Source organism: Taudactylus pleione, unplaced genomic scaffold, assembly GCF_031769625.1.
Source record: "Taudactylus pleione unplaced genomic scaffold, aTauple2 ptg000318l, whole genome shotgun sequence".
NCBI classification, from domain to species: Eukaryota; Metazoa; Chordata; class Amphibia; order Anura; family Myobatrachidae; genus Taudactylus; species Taudactylus pleione.
In genome coordinates, this window is record NW_028284719.1 from 1,259,299 (window position 1) to 1,279,501 (window position 20,203).

The 20,203-nt window shown below is 47.1% G+C and overlaps 1 long non-coding RNA gene across 1 annotated transcript in view; it reads right to left on the reverse strand.

Moving 5' to 3' along the window:
- Positions 1 to 5,961: 5,961 nt before the first annotated feature.
- Positions 5,962 to 20,203, reverse strand: part of LOC148509609 (uncharacterized) — a 30,921-nt gene continuing 16,679 nt past the window's right edge. Inside the window, exons 2-3 of the long non-coding RNA XR_015869414.1 lie at positions 9,101 to 9,201; positions 5,962 to 6,627 (exon numbers count right to left, since the gene is read on the reverse strand). This is a non-coding gene — a long non-coding RNA (uncharacterized LOC148509609). The remainder of the gene's footprint in view (positions 6,628 to 9,100; positions 9,202 to 20,203) is intronic.

The following is a 20,203-nucleotide window of genomic DNA, read 5'->3' on the forward strand; positions in this document are numbered from 1 at the left end:
TCCGTGGTTTCCTGCCTCCTCCATTACTCATTAATCCAGGGGAATATCTGAAGTATCCGATAATTACATCGCCATCTTGGCGTTGTCTTGCAGTAGAGGATTGTGTAATGCCCTTGTTCTAAATACAAGATCATTTATGTTAATTATAGAGAAATGGGCGAGTTCTTCAATTAGCATATTTAAAGACGTTAAGATTATTACAGAGCCGAATATTATACATGAAATGACTGAATTATACCTAACTAAATATGTCCAAGCTCTCTTATATCTTTGCAGTCGGTTCCCATGTTGGGGGTGGAAGAGGTGGTCTATGAGGACAGGCAGGGAGTGAGTGATAGATTGGTAGACTTGCTTTATAGCAAATCTCATTGTGTGTTTGTTGATTCAAGCACACAGTGCTGTCATAGCAGCTCGAATACTTCCACACTGTGCTCTTTGACCTGTATCCGATTTTATCAGGTTATTCTAGTCAGTGATTTCATCCAGTTTGTGGCCTGAAGTGTTATTTCTGAGAATGGAGACTGTCATAGACATCACTGAGGCACTTGTGACCTGTTAGGCTGACTCTCAAGAATATTGGTTCAGGCCATAAAATGGCCCCCTTCGATGGCGTGTAGGTGACAGGCCGGCTTTAAGTTTCCCATACAAGCATATGGTCCTGATTTGGAGACGCACACATTGCCGATGTTTCAGAAGTTGATCGATTATTTCGCTACTGCGTGTGCATGATATTACCTGAAAACTCCTACGGTGCCTGCTGTACACAAAGGGCTCAATTCAACGCAAATTGTATAATGCCGGGAAGGAGCTCCCGGAGCGATTAAATTCAGTGCGCTGCTAAGCCTGACTGAAGGATTTCTTCTCGCGCCCCTTCCTGGGGTGCGAGCAGAAATCCAACAAAACTGCTGGCGCGATGCCATTTTCTGCTCAGGAGTTCTCGCGACTAAACACCATGTTTAAGGCGCGAGAACAGGCATGCTCCGACATAATTGCGCGCTGAATTGAATAGCTCCGGGAGCTCCTTCTGGGCGCAACTCAATTTGCATTGAAATGAGCCCTTGGTGTACACACAAAGGCCGTATTGCGAACAAGATGCATACGAACGTGTTTTTGGAGTGGCGCAGGCGTGTCTGTACGAATTGTTGCAAATGGTCTAAAGATGCAGCAATCTGTATTTCCGTGCTTACGGAGTAGGCAGCTCGGTCCTGGCACAGTTAGACGCACGGATGTATAGCAGGGAAGGGCTGTGTAGCGGCATTTGCATAAAGTCGCAGTTAGGCGACCGCCAATAGCCGTGTTTCCATCCACCTCTGAATCAGGACCCATGTCTCAACATTTCCGATTGAACAGTACAGGCCCCAAACCACATCGCTCATCTGCCAAATCCTTGTGATCTTCTTTTAAAATCAGGAGTCCTGTGAAAGCTGTCATGCTTGGGTAAACTTCTAAAAAAAAAATTATAGAACTATTGGCTTCTCTCATGTACTTATAAGTGAAGAGGTCCGTCTAGTGCGTACAGCCATGGCCAAAAGTTTTGAGAATGACAAGTATTGGTTTTCACAAAGTTTTCTGCTTCAGTGTTGTTAGACCTTTTGTCAGATGTTACTATGGTATACTGACGTAAAATTACAAGCATTTCATAAGTGTCTTAAGGCTTTTATTGACCATTACATTATGTTTATGCAAAGAGTCCATATTTGCAGTATTGACCCTTCTTTTTCAAGACCTCTGCAATTCGTCCTGGCATGCTGTCACTCAACATACTGACTGATGGCCGCCCATTCTTGCCTAATCAATGCTTGGCGTTTGTCAGAATTTGTGGGTTTTTGTTTGTCCATCCACCTCTTGAGGCTTGACCACAAGTTCTCAATGGGATTAAGGTTTGGGGAGTTTCCTGGCCATGGACCCAAAATTTAGATATTTTGATTCCCGAGCCACTTAATTAGCACTTTTGCCTTATGGCAGGTGCTCCATCATGCTGGAAAAGGCATTGTTCATCACCAAACTGTTCTTGGATGGTTGGGAGAAGTTGCGCTTGGAGGATGTTTTGGTACCATTCTTATTCATGGCTGTGTTCTTAGGCAAAATTGTGAGTGAACCCACTCCCTTGGCTGAAAAGCAACCCCACACTTGAATGGTCTCAGGATGCTTTACTGTTGGCATGACACAGGACTGATGGTAGCGCTCACCTTTCCTTCTCCAGACAAGCATTTTTCCAGATGCCCCAAACAATCTGAAAGGGGATTCATCAGAGAAAATAACTTTACCCCAGTCCTCAGCAGTCCAATCCCTGTACCTTTTGCAGAATATCAGTCTGTTCCTGATGTTTTTCCTGGAGAGAAGTGGCTACTTTGCTGCCCTTCTTGGCACCAGGCCATCCTCCAAAAGTCTTCGTCCTGTGTCATGCCCAGGAGGTTCCTAAGAGCTATAATATAAGCCATTCGAGGGAATGAGTTATTGAATCTGACAAGTAATTCTACATTTAGGGAGGCCGAGGCCATCGGATTTGGAGTACGATGAGTACTCAAGCCTCGCCCTTTTTTTCTCCTCACACCAGTGATGACTCCTACCTATTTTGATCGTATTGAATACTCAAGCAGATATTTAGGTTATAGTACCATTTTAACCAGATTAATTCTGTCAGTTACCGTGAGAGGAAGTCTCGTTAATGAGCGTGTTTAAAGTTGGGTACACACCTTGACTATGTCGGCACGATATGTTGTTTCTGGCCGAATCGGAACAACATATCGTATGCATCATTCCGTGTGTACGGCCAATATGCGTGCTCCCCCGCGGTCGCATGTGGAGTCATCTGGTCGGCTGTGCTGCATGTCTAACCGGACGATATTGCATGCGGCCCCTGTTCCTGGTAACGAAGGATGGAAGAAGGGATCGTTCTGTCGTTTTTTTTTATACCGTGTTCTATTGTGTACCCTGAGGTCCGATATGTCAGGCCGACATTTCGTACTGGTACACATCGCTCAGTGTGTACCCGGCATTAGTCTTAAGGTACTAAGGGCCTTATGCAGAGAAGTACGCTAACCCGATGGTTAGCACACATCTCCGGTGGTGGGAGGACTGCGCATGTGCAGCCCTCCTCGAGTCCGCACGCAGTGTCCGATTGACAGGCTGCGGCGTTTGGGAGGCATTCCCGGAAACGAGGGCGTGTTGCCCCCGTTTTCTGAGAGGGACGAGGCCTGAGTCTGCGTGGGTGCATGCAGATTTCCTGGCCTCGCAAGCTGCCAGGACCCGGCCAGGCTGTGGGAAAGTTTAGCTCCCGCAGCCTGACCAAAGGGACATCGACAACAATCGTGACCGATGGTCGTGATTGCTCCGATGGTGACCCCAGGCTGCGACCTCGCAAATGCTGCATTTTAAATGGGCGGATTTGCTAAGCCGCTTGTGTGAATCAGGCCCTAAGTCTTGGAGAGAGATAAAGTACCAACCAATCAGCTTCTAGCTCACGTTACAGGCTGTGCTTGATAAATGACAGACATGAGCTGATTGGTTGCTACTTTACCTCTCTCCAAGGCTTAGCACTTGAGTCACTAAGTCAAGATTAAGCTCAATATAATAAGAGGGGACTCCCGTTACCAGAATTCATAAGTATTGAAATTACTGCTCCAGGCTGACGAGTACGTCCCGCCGGACAGACTACCCCAATGGAATTAGTTTATTTCTCCATGGTCTGCGCTTGCTGCCTTTAGCTTTGGTTTAATGATGTAGAGCTGAATCCTTCCGCAACGCACATTGGCCCTGATTCAGTAAGGATCGCTATTGCAATTACGCACGCGTTCTCACTGCGAAAATATGCTAATGTATGCGATTGCAATGCCATATGCAGCCTAACCTAAGGACGCCCACTTTACCTTACACACATCCGTAATACTTAGCAAGACTGCGAAACCATCTGAGACATAGAGTACCATCGCAGCCTCACACACACTTGAACAAGCTCTGACCTTACTCAGGAATTGGTAACCTCATCGCACGCAGTGAGAGCCCAAACTGCGAATGGCATCGCAATGGCTAATTAATGCACGTCCCCTGCAACAGCGTTCAAGCGCACTGGCACGCCCGCGTTTTGCAGACCACCACCCCCCAAACAGCACTTCCTGTCAATCACTCTGCGATGGTTCTGCGCAGTCCCGATCGAAGGGTAGTCTTCGCACACGCACACTGTAATGCATACGCAGAACAAAACAACCGGCCGATTGCGTGTGTAATCGCCGTTGCGATCGCTGACAAATTTGGCCCATTATCAGATGCCTGCAGCGGGGCCCGGGCTGGCGCCTATTGTAAATCATCTATGTTGACTTTCATTATCTGCTCATCCAAGGTTAGCTAGCACCTAAGTTTATGGCCTACTTGCCCCCAAAAGACAAAGGAGTAAGTGCAGTTTTGAATGCAAGTCGGACATTATTACTCCCACACTGCGTGCGCAGAACTAATTGCGCGTTTTTTTTTTCTTTTCCATATGCATAGTTGTGTGCATCTCTGCTGCTGGATCACCCCTATCCGTACACTTGGTTTCATAGTCCTCATCATTTCCTATGCGAACACTAATTCTGGTGCAAGTGATCTAGTATCATGTCAACACTGATGAAATGTCAGCAAGACGAGAATGTTGACAAAACTGTTTGTCCTGGCAGTGTAGCAGCTTCACTTACTTGGTAGCCGCTCTGGCGATACAGCGGTGTCTTTTGGGTTAGGCAGTCATTTGATCCAGCTGTGGTGAGTATGCTACCCCTCATCCTAACCCTCCCCTCCCGCATCCTAACCCTCGCCCTAGTTTCTAACCCTAACCTCCCTTCCCGCAGTCTATCCCCCCCCCACCAATGCCTAACCCTCACCTTCCCCTCCGGCAGCCCAACCCTTCCCGCCCGCAGCCTTACGCTCCCCCTGATGCCTCGCCCTAACCCTAGTGCTTAACCCCCCCTGCTCCCTAATTCTCTCCTGCTACAGCCTATCCCTCGCCCTAGTTTCTAACCCTAACCTCCCTTCCCGCAGTCTAACCCCCCTCCAATGCCTAACCCTCACCTTCCCCTCCTCCAGCCCAACCCTCCCGCAGCCTAACCCTCCCCCTGACGCCTCGCCATAACTCTAGTGCTTAACCCCCCTAACCCTCTCCTGTCACAGCCTATCCCTAATTTCTGCATAATGTCGACATTTCACATACCGACATTGTCAACTTGTCGACATTCTGCTTTCAACAATGATCTTAACTGTCGGCATAGTGGTGTCAACATTATGACTGTAGACAGGGTCGGACTGGCCCACAGGGGTACAGGGGAAATCCCTGGTGGGCACCACTGCCTGAGGGCCCCACCCCGTACTCTAGGGGTCATGTTCCTGACTGTGCGCTGAGTTGTACTCTGTTTCTCTTTAGGAGGGTTCCCTCGGTGGGCCCTTTTAGCCCCAGTCTGACACTGACTGTAGACATTTTTAATGTCGACATGGTGACTGGGTCCCTGGTGCATGAGATCAGTCTGAAACAGCCGAATTTATGCCAACGCGTGATGCTACATAGCCTGCAATTCCATCAGCTGCACCCTCCATTGTGTGCACGGAGCATCCAGAGTGCGAAACGCTACGCTCTGCACACTGACTTTTCATTTCTGCATCAGCCCATGAAATGTTCTATACCAGTGTTGGCTAACCTTGACACTCCAGCTGTTATGGAACTACATAACCCAGCATGCACTGCTACAGTTTTGCTATTAGGGCATGCTAAAACGGTGGCAGGGCATGCTGGGATATATAGTTCCACAACAACTGGAGTGTCAAGGTTAGCCAACACTGTTCTATACCCCACTCCCAGCCATTAAACTTTTTGCAGAGTTTGGAAGGTGCTTCTGGTACGTTCAGCGCCCAGGAATTGTCCTGACACGTTAGCAATCACTGTCTTGGAGGGAAGATAAAGTTGGCGTTTGGCTCAAACACATAAACAGCAATTTCATCCAACAGGAAAAATGGGTTTTTTTTATTATTTTATTTATTTCTTCAATAAAATTTCAATATTTGGAAAATTTTAAAATAAAATGTCTAAATTTCTTGTTGGACAGCCTGTAGGTCACTAACAGTATTGTAATACAGAAAAATACACGACGCTAGCTGTGCTTCCATGGCTCCTGTACACATAAATATTACAGTTCCCAGGATACAGGGACAACACTGATCCACAGTAGAGAACCGGAGTATACATAGCTTTACTAATCATTATGTTCCCTCAAATGGGACATTTTCTATACATGTCACCATTAAATCCACTTTTTAGGTCTTCCCGGTTTAACTTTTTTCTATGGGATTCTGCCTCTGCAAACACTCATCTATGGGAAATAAGATAAATGCCACATGTAGAAAGTGTTTTTTTTTTTTAATTATTACTATTAATATAGATATCGTTCCAAGGTATTTGGCTTCCTCCTTGGAGTCTGCGTTTGGCCCAGTTACACGAGGACTTGGTGCTCGCTCTAAATGCAAACAGGTGACCTGAAACAGCTTGCTTCATCGCATAGAGGAGAGCGCCCCCATCTGTTCATCCCAGGGTAATGGTCGGATATGGCGAGGACAAAATGATGGGGCAGGTAAAAGACTCCAAACACACAGACTCTTAGAAATCACTACCTGTGGAAGAAAAATGAACATGTGTAAGAGGACTGTAGTAATTGCACCAGTGTTGCAGTACAGGAAGCCATTTTGTGGGCTGAGCCAGTATTTATGTAGTGTTTAATGTCACTGGTTCTTAACGCAGCGGTTCCCAAATTTAGGGCCTGATTCACCACGGAGTGCAAGGCTGCGTTCGCACGCACCCGCTCGCAGCGAAAGTATGCTAATGAATACAACTGCACGGCAAACGTAGCTCTATACCAAGACGCCCATCACTGTATAAAGCCGCCCACTTCCCATGACATGCATCCGCAAGTCAGCGATAACATCGAGTATCGGAACCATTCGCACAGCTGTGGTTGACCATGACCTCCCGCACAAACTGCTAAACATCCTGTCTCCTCCATCTAGACCTCTGCCAGAGTATGCAATCACAGGGGCTTAATTATGCACGCCCCTGTAACGGCGTTAAAACGCCTGCATTCCGCCGACCACCCCCAAACTGTCACTTCGTACCGTTTGGGGGTGGAGAGCACAAACATCGCCCGGCGGCGTACGACCGCAGCCTTGCGATCCAACCTGAATAAGGCCCTTAGTCCTCAAGGCACCCTAACAGTCCAGGTGTAAAGGATATTCGTGCTTACGCACAGGTGACTTCATTAGTGCCTCAATCCATTTGATTATTATCATCTATACACAAGCATGGATATTTATAATGCCAGGATATATGCTGGCCATACACTAGCACGACCAGCATAAGATGAGATTCATCTTACGATTTCCCTTGAACTCCTTGGCAGTCCGGCCGCACGATTGACACGCCATGTACATACGATCTCATGATTCGATCGCTCTGCAGTTTAGGAGGGAAGGTCATTGAAAGAACACACACGTCTGCAAAATTAAGTGACGCTGGTCGGACGCACGATGCATCGCATGCACAAATACGGCACGATCTGCGTACGATTACGATAGATAATATGGGCTGCACATCTGATCATACGATACGTTTTAAGATCGTATCCTACCTAAATAGCATGTGATTTCCACATGATTCATCGTACGATGCGTCTAAAATCGGGCAATCGGCCCGAAATTGTGCTAGTGCGTGGCCAGCATTAGTGCATTCATAAGCTTTGGTGTCACAATACGACTGTCTCCACTGTGTGTGATTGATGGGTAGGAAAACCATTCTTAAGGAAGCTTTGTGTATCTGTATGTGGGCTAATGATGTTAGGACATCTGTAACCTCACATTCAGATGATATAATAGTCCTGTTTCTATAATAAATACGTAACCTAATAAGAATTGTAATTGCACCTGGATGGATTAGATTAGGTTGTACACACTGTCTATTTATCATTAGAAATGAGTAGTTCGGTTTTGGCTCGGACCTTCCCCCCCCAAACTTGGATCTGAGAATGAGGCAAATCTTCATCTTTGTCATTTTGCCTCGTTCTGAGATGCGGACTTGGTGGAAAGATCCCAGCCACAACCGAACCGCTCATCTCTACTATTTATCAGTTTCTGTTCTTGTTCCCTTATCAATTAAATACTTAATCCCCTAATACGGGGGCCGTAACTGGGGTGGTGCGATCGGTGCCACAGCACAGAGCTCTGTGTGCATCACCACTGCTCACCCACGGCCCCTGCATCTGGCTATCGGGGTGAAAAAGCATCCTGCAGCCAAAATCTCTACAGCAGTGCTGCCTAGAGTGTCCTTAGGGCGCTTCAGACGTGCAAACCGCTGCTCTTACAGCCCCCGAAGCATCCTGAGGATGCTCCCAGAATTACTGTAATTCATTGCGATTGTGGCTCCGCCCCCTCAGTATGGCGCAGGGACTCCCATCTGCAGTGTCCTGCGGGCAGGAAGGTTGGGAGGTCTCCTCTCACTGCTGCGGTGAATGGATGCCATGTGCATGTCTGTGGCAATGGTAGCTATATATGGGTTGGATACAGGATGCCAGCGGTCTGAATCTCAACCAGGCATTCCGACAGGGTTAGGATACCAACACCTGTCGATCGGTATCCTAACCCTCCCCGTCTCCCTAACCCTCCTTCCCCGGTGCCTAAACCTAACCTCCCCCCTAGTGCCTAACCTTCCCCTCCCTTCACCCTAACCCTTCCCCCTTAGTGCCTAACCCTAACCCTCCTCATAACACCACTATTTACCTTCGGGATCCCGGCAGTCAGGATTATAACCACATCCCCTATGAATATGTTAATTTTTGTGTATTTGTATTGTCTCCTTCCTGTAAAGTGGTTCCCATGGATTAAACACACTATGCACTTAAAACATTGTGAGTTAGGGCAGAGGTTCCCGAACTCCGACATTACAGTCCAGTATTTAAGGATATCCAAGCTTGAATCCAGATAGTTAAATCAAATTGACTGAGGTGCTAATTAAGTCACCTGTGCTCAAGCATGGAAATCCTTAAAACATGGACTGTAATGGCGGAGTTTGGGAACCTCTGAGTTAGGGTATACTTACAGACCCGAGGCATATGTTAGATTTGCTGTCCAATGGATTTCATACATTCTTTATAGGCTTCAATTAGTTCCAGGCAGTTTTCCTCTCCTTTCTCTGCTGCACTACATGAAAAAATAAAACAATTACAAACAAATTAGTGTGAAAAAATATTTATTATTTTTATTAGGGGACATGGGGCCTGATTCAGAGCCGTTCGCTATTTGCGGTCGTTCGTTCAAAAACAAGGGGTGGCTATTCAAATGATCCGTTCGCAAATTGCAGTCTGTTCCCACCTCTAAGTCTGAACGAGCGAGCAAAACATACGCTCGTTTATTTGTTAAAAACGCCCCCTGGCCGCTCGCACCATACGTCATGTCCGCTATTTATTAGATTAATCGAGTACATCGACCAGCGTATGAACTGCTCGCTATTCTTGTGGTTGGTTTTTTCAACCAGTATTTTGCGAGCAGTTCTGAGTTAAAATAACCAAGTGATGTGGTCAATGACGCTGCTGTATTAATTATGCACACCCATAAAACGCCCGTTTTGACCTTTAAGCACGCCTGCGTTCGGATCTCCACTCCCCATTTTCAAGCACCTTCCCCTGTTACCACCCACATACGCCTCATTCTGTCACTCAAAATAGCAGGCATTCGCTATATTGCGAGCACATGAATTTCGGCCGCACTGACTGGTTCGCGCATGCGTATAACGATCCGTACGCATGCGCAGATGTGCGAACATCGCTCGGAACGAGCGTACTGCCGCTAGCGAGTGGCTCTGAATGAGGACCTTGGACGTCATTAACGTCGCACAGCCCAAATGCTAGGTCTAAAACTGAAAACAGAAGCCGTTTTCTACAACAAAATTGCAATGAGGGCTTCAATCCTACACAATCTCACAATCCCTGTAATCACATTTCTGACAGTATTAATGTAGAGACAGGTGACACAACAAACCTCACTTCAATGTGTGTAACAGGTAGGTGTGAAGGAGTTAACCAAGACAAAGCTGCAGGCTCTGTCTAAACATGATGAAAAGATTGGGTTCAAAAGTTAAAACTCTGGGAAAACTTCAGTTAGTCCCTGACTTCTCTCCAAATACAATCCCTACCTTATTTAAGATGAGCTTTTGTATACCCAACAATTATCTGCCTTTAATTTAGCATTATAAACAACCAAGCTTAGCTGTTACATTAACTCTTTATGAACACAAAGACAGAACTCTGTTAAATGGATTTAAATATAACAAAAGGAAAGCGGATAACAAAATGACATACGAAGATACAAATGCAAAACAGTTTCCGAAAATAAAAACACTCATGAAAACAGAAACTCCACATACATTGCAATGTAGGCAGCTTCTCAGTCGACTGATCCCAAAAGCTGACATTTTTCATGATCTTTTAAACGTTCTATTGCCCCAAACCCCTTTTTGCTTTTTAGGTCACTGGCATGCTAATCAGTTTTGCAACTGGATTTTATAGTACTTTTTGGTTCAAACACTTATTAATTCAGGAATTCCATGGGGCATATTCAATAGGCTGCGAGAATAGCAAAAATCCAGCACCTGCGAGGTATTTCCTGCAGGTGCAGGTTTTTTGCTATTCTATTAGGTGCGTGGTTTTTTTTTTAAAACATGCGCCGGGAGGTTTTCTTTTCACGCACCTCCTGAGCAAGCGTGATTTTTCCTAAAATCGATGATTGTAGGTAAAATCACCAGGACTTGCTCTGACACCCCCACGGCACCCCCCCTGAGGACTAATTAAGCAACTGGTAGTATTCAATTAGCTTAATTAGTCCTTAATTACTTACCTCCTGCAGCGCTGTCTTCTTCATCCAGCGTTGGGAGCCGGCTCTTCTGCAGCAGCGGTGAGTAAGTCAGTGTGTGTGTGTGTCCCACTGTCAGTGTGCCCCCGCAGTGTTTGTGTGGCCCCCCGGAATGGGCGCTGCGAGAACTACATCTCCCAGCAGCCCCTGCCCCTGCCGCCAGTCCCTGGAGCCGCCGAGGAGCACCTGGGACTCCCAGCAGCCCCCTCTCCAGTAAGAAGAGAGAGGGGAGGCGACCGGGAGCAGCAGAGACCACTGGAGACCCCCGGGCAAGTGAAGTTTTTTTTTTTTTATAAATTACGCGGCGCGGGGTTTTCAGAACTGAAAACCCTGCAACCAGTATTTTTGGAATTGAATACCGTGGGTATCGGGAGTGCGCCTACCCGCGATATTTCTAAATTGGGCACGAGGGGTGTGAGGTTTTTACCTCGCTAAACCTCGCCATGGAGCAATGATCCTCTAGGTCAGTTGACAGTGGTTCTCAAACCCAGTCCTCAGGACACCACACAGGTCATGTTTTCCAGGTTGCCCAGAAGGTGCACAGGTGTACTCATTACTCACTAACACATTTTAAAAGATCCACTGGTGGACCTAATTATTTCACTTGAGATTTTGTGAGGAGACCTGGAAAACATGCACTGTTTGGGGCCCTGAGAATCGAGTTTGAGAACCTGTGCTCTAGGTCAAACATTTAGCTCACATTCCATTACAGTCCATATAATGACTTTTTTTTTGTGCAAAACTATTGTGTAATGGAGAGTTTCCCAAACTCCGCCATTGCACTCCAGGTTTTAAGGATATCCATGCTTGAGCACAGGTGACTTCATTAGCACCTCATTCAATTTGATTTAACCATCTGGACTGTAATGACGGAGTTTGGGAAATAAACGAATGAGTCAAATGTTAATATTACTTTGTATGGTTCCTACTATTAAAAATAAGAATAATATTAAATTGGCCTGAAAGTAATTACGCTATTAATAAGGAAATTAACCATGGTTCCCGAATCTGACGCCCAGACATGTGACTCACATGTAGAAATAATAAACCCCTCTGCCCTATAATCCGGATCAAATCCTCACTGAACCTCTGGAGCTTACATTCATATCATTCTTGGGAGTTAAATGTGCACAGTAGACCCCTATTGTTGGCCAGCTACAATCTATTGTAGAGTGTATCTGTCTGCCTTATGTATTTGGTGTGCTCCAGAGCTTCCACCAGGCAGTCACACCAGCAATGCCACTGGGATGAAGTTGCTCTGCTTCACTGACTTGTTAGTTGAAACTGCTGACGTCGGCCAGAAGAGGGAGACAGAGGACAACAAAATTTCCACCAAATGGCTAAAAAAAAATGACTTGTACAGTGTAGCACTTAACCCAAAATAGCTCTATGACACAGGTTCTCAAACTCGTTCCTCAGGACCCCAAACAGTGCATGTTTTCCAGGTGTCCTCACAGAATCACAAGTGAAATAATTAGCTCCACCTGTGGATCTTTTAAAATGTCAGTGAGTAATGAATACACCTGTGCACCTGCTGGGTGACCTGCAAAATGTGAACTGTCAGGGGTCCTGAGGGCCGGGTTTGAGAACCACTGCTCTATGAAACGATTGGCTAGTTACAGGTTTGCAGAGCTGATTCTCTGTTCCCGGGAAAGAAGTTTGACTCTATCACTCCATCGCGAGGATCGGTAATCGCCCAGACGCAGCAGCTGATCAGAGAAGTCATCAGTGGGCGTCATTACTTAAATTGCCTCCTGCAGATTTTGCATAATTTCACGCAGCCACTGCGTACAAAGAAACAGCGGCAGCGAAATTGCCGTGCATCTCTGAATCAGACTCTTGCTTGCGCCAAAATCCCTAGAGCAGATCCCGATGGTATTTGAATTTTTGCCAGATTTGGATTTGGTTCTAATTCGTCGTCCGGCTTTGGATTTGGATTTGCCAAACTGCGGTGACTGGCTTTGGATTTGGATTTGGATTTTTTTACAAAAATTTACAAAAAAAAGCTAAAATCACATAAATTGGTCTTTTTTTTCTTCCTAGAGTATTATTAACCTCAATAACATTAATTTCCAGTCAATTTAGACCATATCACAGCTTATAATATTGTTTTCAACATTATTGGCCAAAGGTTGCAGTGAGCTGACTGGTTACTAAGCGACAAAGCAGCGGCACAACGACACAGACACCACAGTATAAAGCACATCTATGACACATTGCCACACAGCAGTGGCAGAAATGAAAAGTAGTGCACCCACCCAGTGGGGTACGGCCAGCAGAATCACAGTACTTGTTTACAAAGTGGGCTACGGCCCTAGGAGTCATAGTGCACAATCTTATTAGCATTACACCGCACATAGGGCCTGATTCACATTACACCATAAAGTAGTGTCTCTTATTTATGTTACGACACACAGTAGTGCCCCTTTTACACAATGCCCACAGTAGTGACCCTTTTACACAATGCCCACAGTAGCGGTGTCCCTTACACAATGTCCCCCAGCAGTGGTGCCCCCTATGCAGTCCCCTTAGTAGTAGGGTCCACTATGCAGTGCCCCCAGTAGAATGCCCCCCAGTAGTATGCCCCCCATTAGCAGGCCCCCCCAGTAGTATGCCCGCCATTAGCATGCCACCCAGCAGTATGCCCCCCATTAGCAGCCCCCCCCCCAGTAGTATGCCCCTCAGTAGTATGGCCCCCCCAGTAGCAGACCCCCCCCAGTAGTATAGCCCCCCCAGTAGCAGGCCCCTCTGTAGTATGCCCCCCCAGTAGTATAGCCCCCCCCAGTAGTGCACATCCCCCCCAGTAGTATGGCCCCCCCAGTAGCAGACCCCCCCCCAGTAGTATAGCCCCCCCCCAGTAGCAGGCCCCTCTGTAGTATGGCCCCCCCAGTAGTATAGCCCCCCCCAGTAGCAGACCCCCCCCAGTAGTGCAGACCCCCCCAGTAGTATAGCCCCCCCAGTAGAAGGCCCCTCTGTAGTATGCCCCCCCCCAGTAGCAGACCCCCCCCAGTAGTGCAGACCCCCGCCCAGTAGTGCCCCCGGCCCTTGCACAAATAAAAAAATAAAACTTACCTGTATCCCCGCTCCCGCGCCGTCCGCTCTGTCACACGCTGAGGAGGGAGCCGGAAGACGGAGCTCATGTGTGAGCTCCAGCCGGCTCCCTCCGTGCAGCAGCCAATGAGAGTCTGTGTGACTCTCATTGGCTGCTGTAACAAACACACAGCTGCCGCTGGCGGCTGTGTGTCTGTGTCTGTGTAGGGCAGAGCGCTATCACTGCGCTCTGCCCTACACGCGAGGAGATCTGATGTCGGATTCTCTAGTGAGAATCCGACATCAGGCGGCCGCCGTTCGGCCCCGAACGGGGATCCGAGTCAGGCGGTGAACACCCGAACAGGGTTCGGGTGGACTCGGATCCCCAATGTTCGGAGCGGTTCGGATTCCACAGAATCCGAACCGCTCATCTCTAATTAGGGGTCGGATGGGCATCTGGCTGCAGATACCGGCCTCTGAGCGTCCTGTATCCTGCACTATAGCTCCATCTTGTGGTGTAGTACTGCCACATACCACCTATTACATTAAGGAGTCATTCATGAATACATAATTTTGTACCAATAAAATTGTAGGGAAAAAAGTTTTTTGTCAGGTAAAATCCATAGGTCATTACCGTACAATTAACTATAGAGCTATTTACAAATGTCCCACATTGTTTTATACTTTATTTTTAGAATTACTAAATGGCCAGTTGGCAAAACTCCGGGGGGGGGGGGGGGGTTGCATTTACCTGGCTGTTTTATATTCCATTGTCAGAATCGTCGTAAAAGACGGTGCAGAAGGCAAACCACCATCACAATCTTTGGTGCTTTGTACTAAGCTTTGGAGAGAGATTAAGTACCAACCAATCAGCTCCTAACTGTCACTTTACAGGCTGTGGGGGGAGATGTATTGTAGGGGCACGCATTTTGCCATTATAACCCTTCCTGCTCTGACTCTTTACCGAGGGCGAAGCATAAAGCAGTACCGATGAGACGTAAGAACATCTCATCTGCCGGAGTGGGGCAGTGAAACCCCCCCTATGGTGATTCCCGCCAGAGCACACAGCGCATCAGCCTAGTCCTAGTGCGCTGTGTCTCCCTTCCTGGCTTGCTCCACTGGGTATGAGCAAGGTCTCGCATGCAGCGCACATAAGGGGAAGGGGTTAACGCCAGATAATACATCTCCTGTTTTAAAAAAAAATTAGTTAGGAGCTGATTGCTTGGTACTTTATCTCCAACCGCTTTACCACTCTCCAAGGCTTAGTACTGTACAGAGACCCCATAGTGTTTTTCTTTTCAATAAAGACACATACATACCATACTGACAGACTTTTTGGCTGCCCCCTCCAGGTCAGTCCCTGTGCACAAATAAATGGGTGCTGTGATCGTGTCATCATGGCCCCATCCAAACTATACAATGTTGCGATTACCACCATTGAAAATACGGGTACAGGGCCGCATTGCCTCATATCCTTCCACAGTTTGCATGCGGCCCGCAGAGTACTTGGCGATTCAATGCAGAGGGTTGGTGTGGATCTGCACTGCCTCAGAATGCCATTACTACTGTACATCCGAGTCATGTGCTCCCAGCTCCCTGAGTACACATTACCTCAGAAACCCCTAGTGGACAGCTCAGGTGTTTGGGAATGCCGAAGAAGTGATAATAAGTGAACTGGGAGCATGCAGATATGAAACAGAAAGGGAAGAAATATTTTGTGAGAAGCCCTTGACCGTTTACAAAAAAAAAAAAAATGTATGTGGTCCCCAGCTGAAATAATTGCCCACCCCTGCCTTACAAACATGGGCCCTCATTCAGAGCCACTCGCTATTTGCGGTCGTTCGTTCTAAAACAAGGGGTGGCTATTCAAATGAACCGTTCGCTGTTTGCGGTCTGTTCACGCCTCTAGGTCTGAACGAGCGAACAAAACTTGCGTTCGTTTTTGGAAAAAATACGCCCCCTGGCCGCTCGCATCCTACGTCATGTCCGCTATTTATTAGATTAATCGAGTACATCGACCAGCGTATGAACTGCTCGCTTTTCTTGGGGCTGGTGTTTGCTACCACAATTTTGCGAGCAGTTCTGGCTCTAAAATAACCCAGTGACGTGGTCAATGATGCTGCTGTTTTAAATATGCACACCCATAAAACGCCCGTTTTGACCTTTAAGCACGCCTGCGATCGGATCTCCACTCCCCGTTTTCAAGCACCTTCCCCTGCTGTCACTCAAATTATCAAGCATTCGCTATTTTGCGAGCACATGAATTTCGGCCGCACTGAGTTGTTCGCGCATGCGTATAACGATCCGTACGCATGCGCAGTTGGGCAAACATCGCTCGGAGCGAACGAGCAGCGACTTTCGTCCGGCTCTGAATCAGGGCCATGGTGGTCAGCCGTTTTGTATCCTGAGTCGCATAAACCACTGGGTACTACACTGTAGACAAAAGTGATTAGACATTGACAGCAAATAGATCAACAAGATGTTACTGACGTCAGTACTTTGTAGGTCCACCACGTGCAGTGATTACTGCAGACACCCTTCATGACAAACTGTCCACAAGTTCCTGGACACCAGCAGATGGTATGTTCTTCCATTCCGCCTTATGTACAGTGACCAACTGTGACACTGAGGAAGGATGAGTCATCCTAGAGCGCACCCGTCGCTCCAATTTGTCCCAGATTTTACAGAATTATCTGTATACCAGTCCAGCGTCACCCTGGAAACATGACAGGTGACATTGTCATCCTGATAGAAGCATTATGGTGCATACACACGGGACGATCGTCAACGATAACGATATCATTGAACAATCTCCCGGGTGTGCTGGATGATCGATATTGATCATCCAGCACACCACCAACCTGCCAACGTTGATCGCGAGTCCCCATAGTAACCTGGTCAATATCGACCAGGCTGGCCTGCATCCACGGTCGATGGACGATATTGTTATTGTCCATACATGCCTGGGCATCGCAGTTCGTTGGTGGGTTGGAGGCACGAAAAATGCACGATATGAACGATATGATCAATATCGTTATCGTTCATATACATTTTAATCGTACCGTGTGTACGCACCTTTAGTTGTTTCTGTTGAACTGCAAGTGCATGGGCTTCCCTACGGAGTGTTCTTGTCAAACCTGCCACATTCAGGGGTGTATCTATAATGGGTGCAGGGTGTGCGGGGGGGCCCCGCACCGCACACCCTGCACCCATAATCTTTCTCTTTCTTACCTCTCCGGAGTCCCAAGTCGGTGCTGGTGTCCGGTGCTGTAAAACGACTGCGTTTGCGCATCCGCAGTACAGGGAAAATGGCCGCCGTGGCCATTTTCCCGGTGACCTGTGCATACACTATAGACTCTGGGCACACTCTAGTGCCCAGAGTCTATAACTCCGGCGCTGGCCGCGCACAGCTCAGTGCGCTGCCGGGCGGAGAGGAGGGTGCCCATGTTGGAGACTACACACGGGCCCCCTCCTCTCTAGAAACACCCCTGGCCACATTTGTGGCCATTTGGAACTCGCCTGGAGTGGTATGCATGGGACCATTTCGCTTGGGCGGGGGTCTCCAGTAACTTTTATCTACATAGTGTAGTCTCAGCTATATAGAAACTGTATTCATGATGTTACTAGTTCATTATCTGCATTCTCATGAATATTAGTGTTGCTGCATCTGCTGAGAGTATGACCGGACACAATTAGCCATGAGGTTCTGACTGAACCATACACGCTAATACTACATGGAATATTGCAGTAAGAAAAACCTTGCTGTGGTTCGCTCACGTCCCATCAAGGGGCGAGCAAAAAAAATAAAATAAGACTTTCCTCCCAAAATACCTGGAAAATTCCGCAGCCGTGTGTTGTGCAAGGATCCAATGGAACCGAGCGTCTAACTGAATCTGCCCCAAAGAATACATAGGGTCACTTTAAAGAGGAAATAAATCTGCTGTGGAATATGGTAAACTGCGCTGTTACCATCCCTTGGATGTCAGAATAGTTCAATTCATTCAGTGTATTGCTGTATTTCTGTGAAAGTTTCACCCATAACCCAAGTCACTGACTTAAATCAATAATTAAATATCTGTCTGTCTATATCGTAGCTGAGAGACATTTAAATGATCAAAACCATATATTTCCTCTCATTATACACCGTAAATATCGGCCATAATCGATAGACAGCATCGCGGATTCATCCTATTCTCCACTGAACTGCGACATTAATGCAGCTCAATATTTATTAAGCAATCGTCACTTTCAAATGTGTAAATGTGGTTCGCAAACTTTTGATTTATTCCAGCATTAAAGATAGATTTTTTAAAAATATAATTAAATCAGCATTTGTGTCTCCTTTGTGATGTTGCAAAATGTCGCAAAAAATGGGAAAGTTACATGGTTCAATGTTCTATTTCCAGCGTGCTTCTAGCCTGGGGTAACCATGGTAAAGAACAATTAGGGGACTATGGGCCTGATTCAGACTTGGGAATAGAGGACCTCATTCAGAGCCGGACGCTGTTTGCAGACGCTCGTTGTGAAAAAGGGGCCGGATATTTAAATTGAGGGCTCACTCTTTGCGGTCTGTTGACGCCTCTATGTCTGAGCGAGCGTCCGAAACATGCGCTCGCTATTTTGTAAAGACGCCCCTTGGCCGTTCGCAGCATACGTCATCTCCGCTATTTATTAGATTAATTGAGTACATCGAAAGGCGTCTGAACTGCTCGCAATTCTTGTGGTAGGATTTTCCTACCGCTATCACTGCGAGCAGTTCAGGCTAAAAGACAACCAAGTGACGTGGTCGATGACGCTGCTTTGTTAATTATGCACATCCATTATACGCCCGTTTTGACCGTTTGGCACGCCTGCGTTCGGATCTCCACTCCCCGTTTTCAAGCACCTTCCCCTGTTACCACCCACAAACGCCTCATCCTGTCACTCAAATTAGCAGGCCCTCGCTGTTTTACGAGCGCACGATTTCCAACCGCAATGACTGGTTGGCGCATGCGCATTACGACCCATACGCATGCGCAGATGTGCGAACATCGCACGGAGCGAACGAGCGGCCGCTTACGAGCGGCTCTGAATCAGGCCCAGAGAGAGATATCTCTCTCAACTGGGAACCTGAACAAACCATATTGCAATGCAAGGGGTGTAAATACATATTTTTTTGCATGTAGGGTAAATACTGGCTGCTTTTACATGTAGCCCACAAATACTGCACAGCTTTATTATTACTCTACAATTTAGATGTCCGTTTGGAAACACTCCTCCTAAATCTAAACCTCTCTGCACATTTTAAATCGGCCCCCCTGGTTTCACCAAGATGATCAGTTGAGAGAGATATCTCACTCTATTCCCAACTCTGAATCAGGCCCTGTGCCCTTCTAGTACTGCTTCCATACAGGCTACATGGAGAGTACATCAGAAGTACCGTCCTCTGCATTAGTTCAGTAACCTCCATTCTGCAGCACAGCAATATGAGCGTCAGGAATTCTGAGACATCTTCCCGGACATTCTGAGTTTTACAGCCCACAGGCCCTGACTGTGCTCTTCATTTCCTGCTCAGCTTACAATTGCCAAGTATATAGGTCACCAGCAGGATGGCCGAATCGCCCCAAACAGCTGACTATGCCAGACACGTACATCTTAGGGCCTTTCGTTTTACCGCAGAAAGTGTTGGGCATATCTTTATCACTTTGTAGACTGAATGAAATACAAATAAGCTGTTTTTTTTTTTTGTAAGAGTCATTTAACTGTTTTAACACTAAGGGGCATATTCAATAAACCCTGCGGCTAATTTGCGCGCTGGACGGGATTCATTTAGCGGGGAATCCACGCGGGGGTGTCCCTGAGACCCCGTGCGCGAGTCCCCGCTGTTTGCCTTACCTCGCACCTCATGTAGGTGCGAGGTAAAATCAGCGTGAGGCCGCCCTATTCGGCCTCGCGCGAGCAAGAATAACACACTGATTCCGCAGTTCTCGCGGAATCAGTGTGTTCTCACGTGGAAGTCCTGTTTTTTGACGCGGGGAAAAAGCTATTCTATTGAATAGCTTAACCCCGTGTCGCGGGACTTTCACCCCTCAATTACTCGCGGGAGAAGTCCCGCGGGTAATTGAATATGCCCCTAAGAATGTATTAACAATGGGCCTCCAGGTTAGAAGCTTCTCACATGACAGGGGGTGAGATTAACTAATTAAGACTTGGAGAGAGATAAGCTACTAACCAAGCAGCTCCTAACTGTCACTTTACAGGCTGTATTTAAAAAATGACAGGAGCT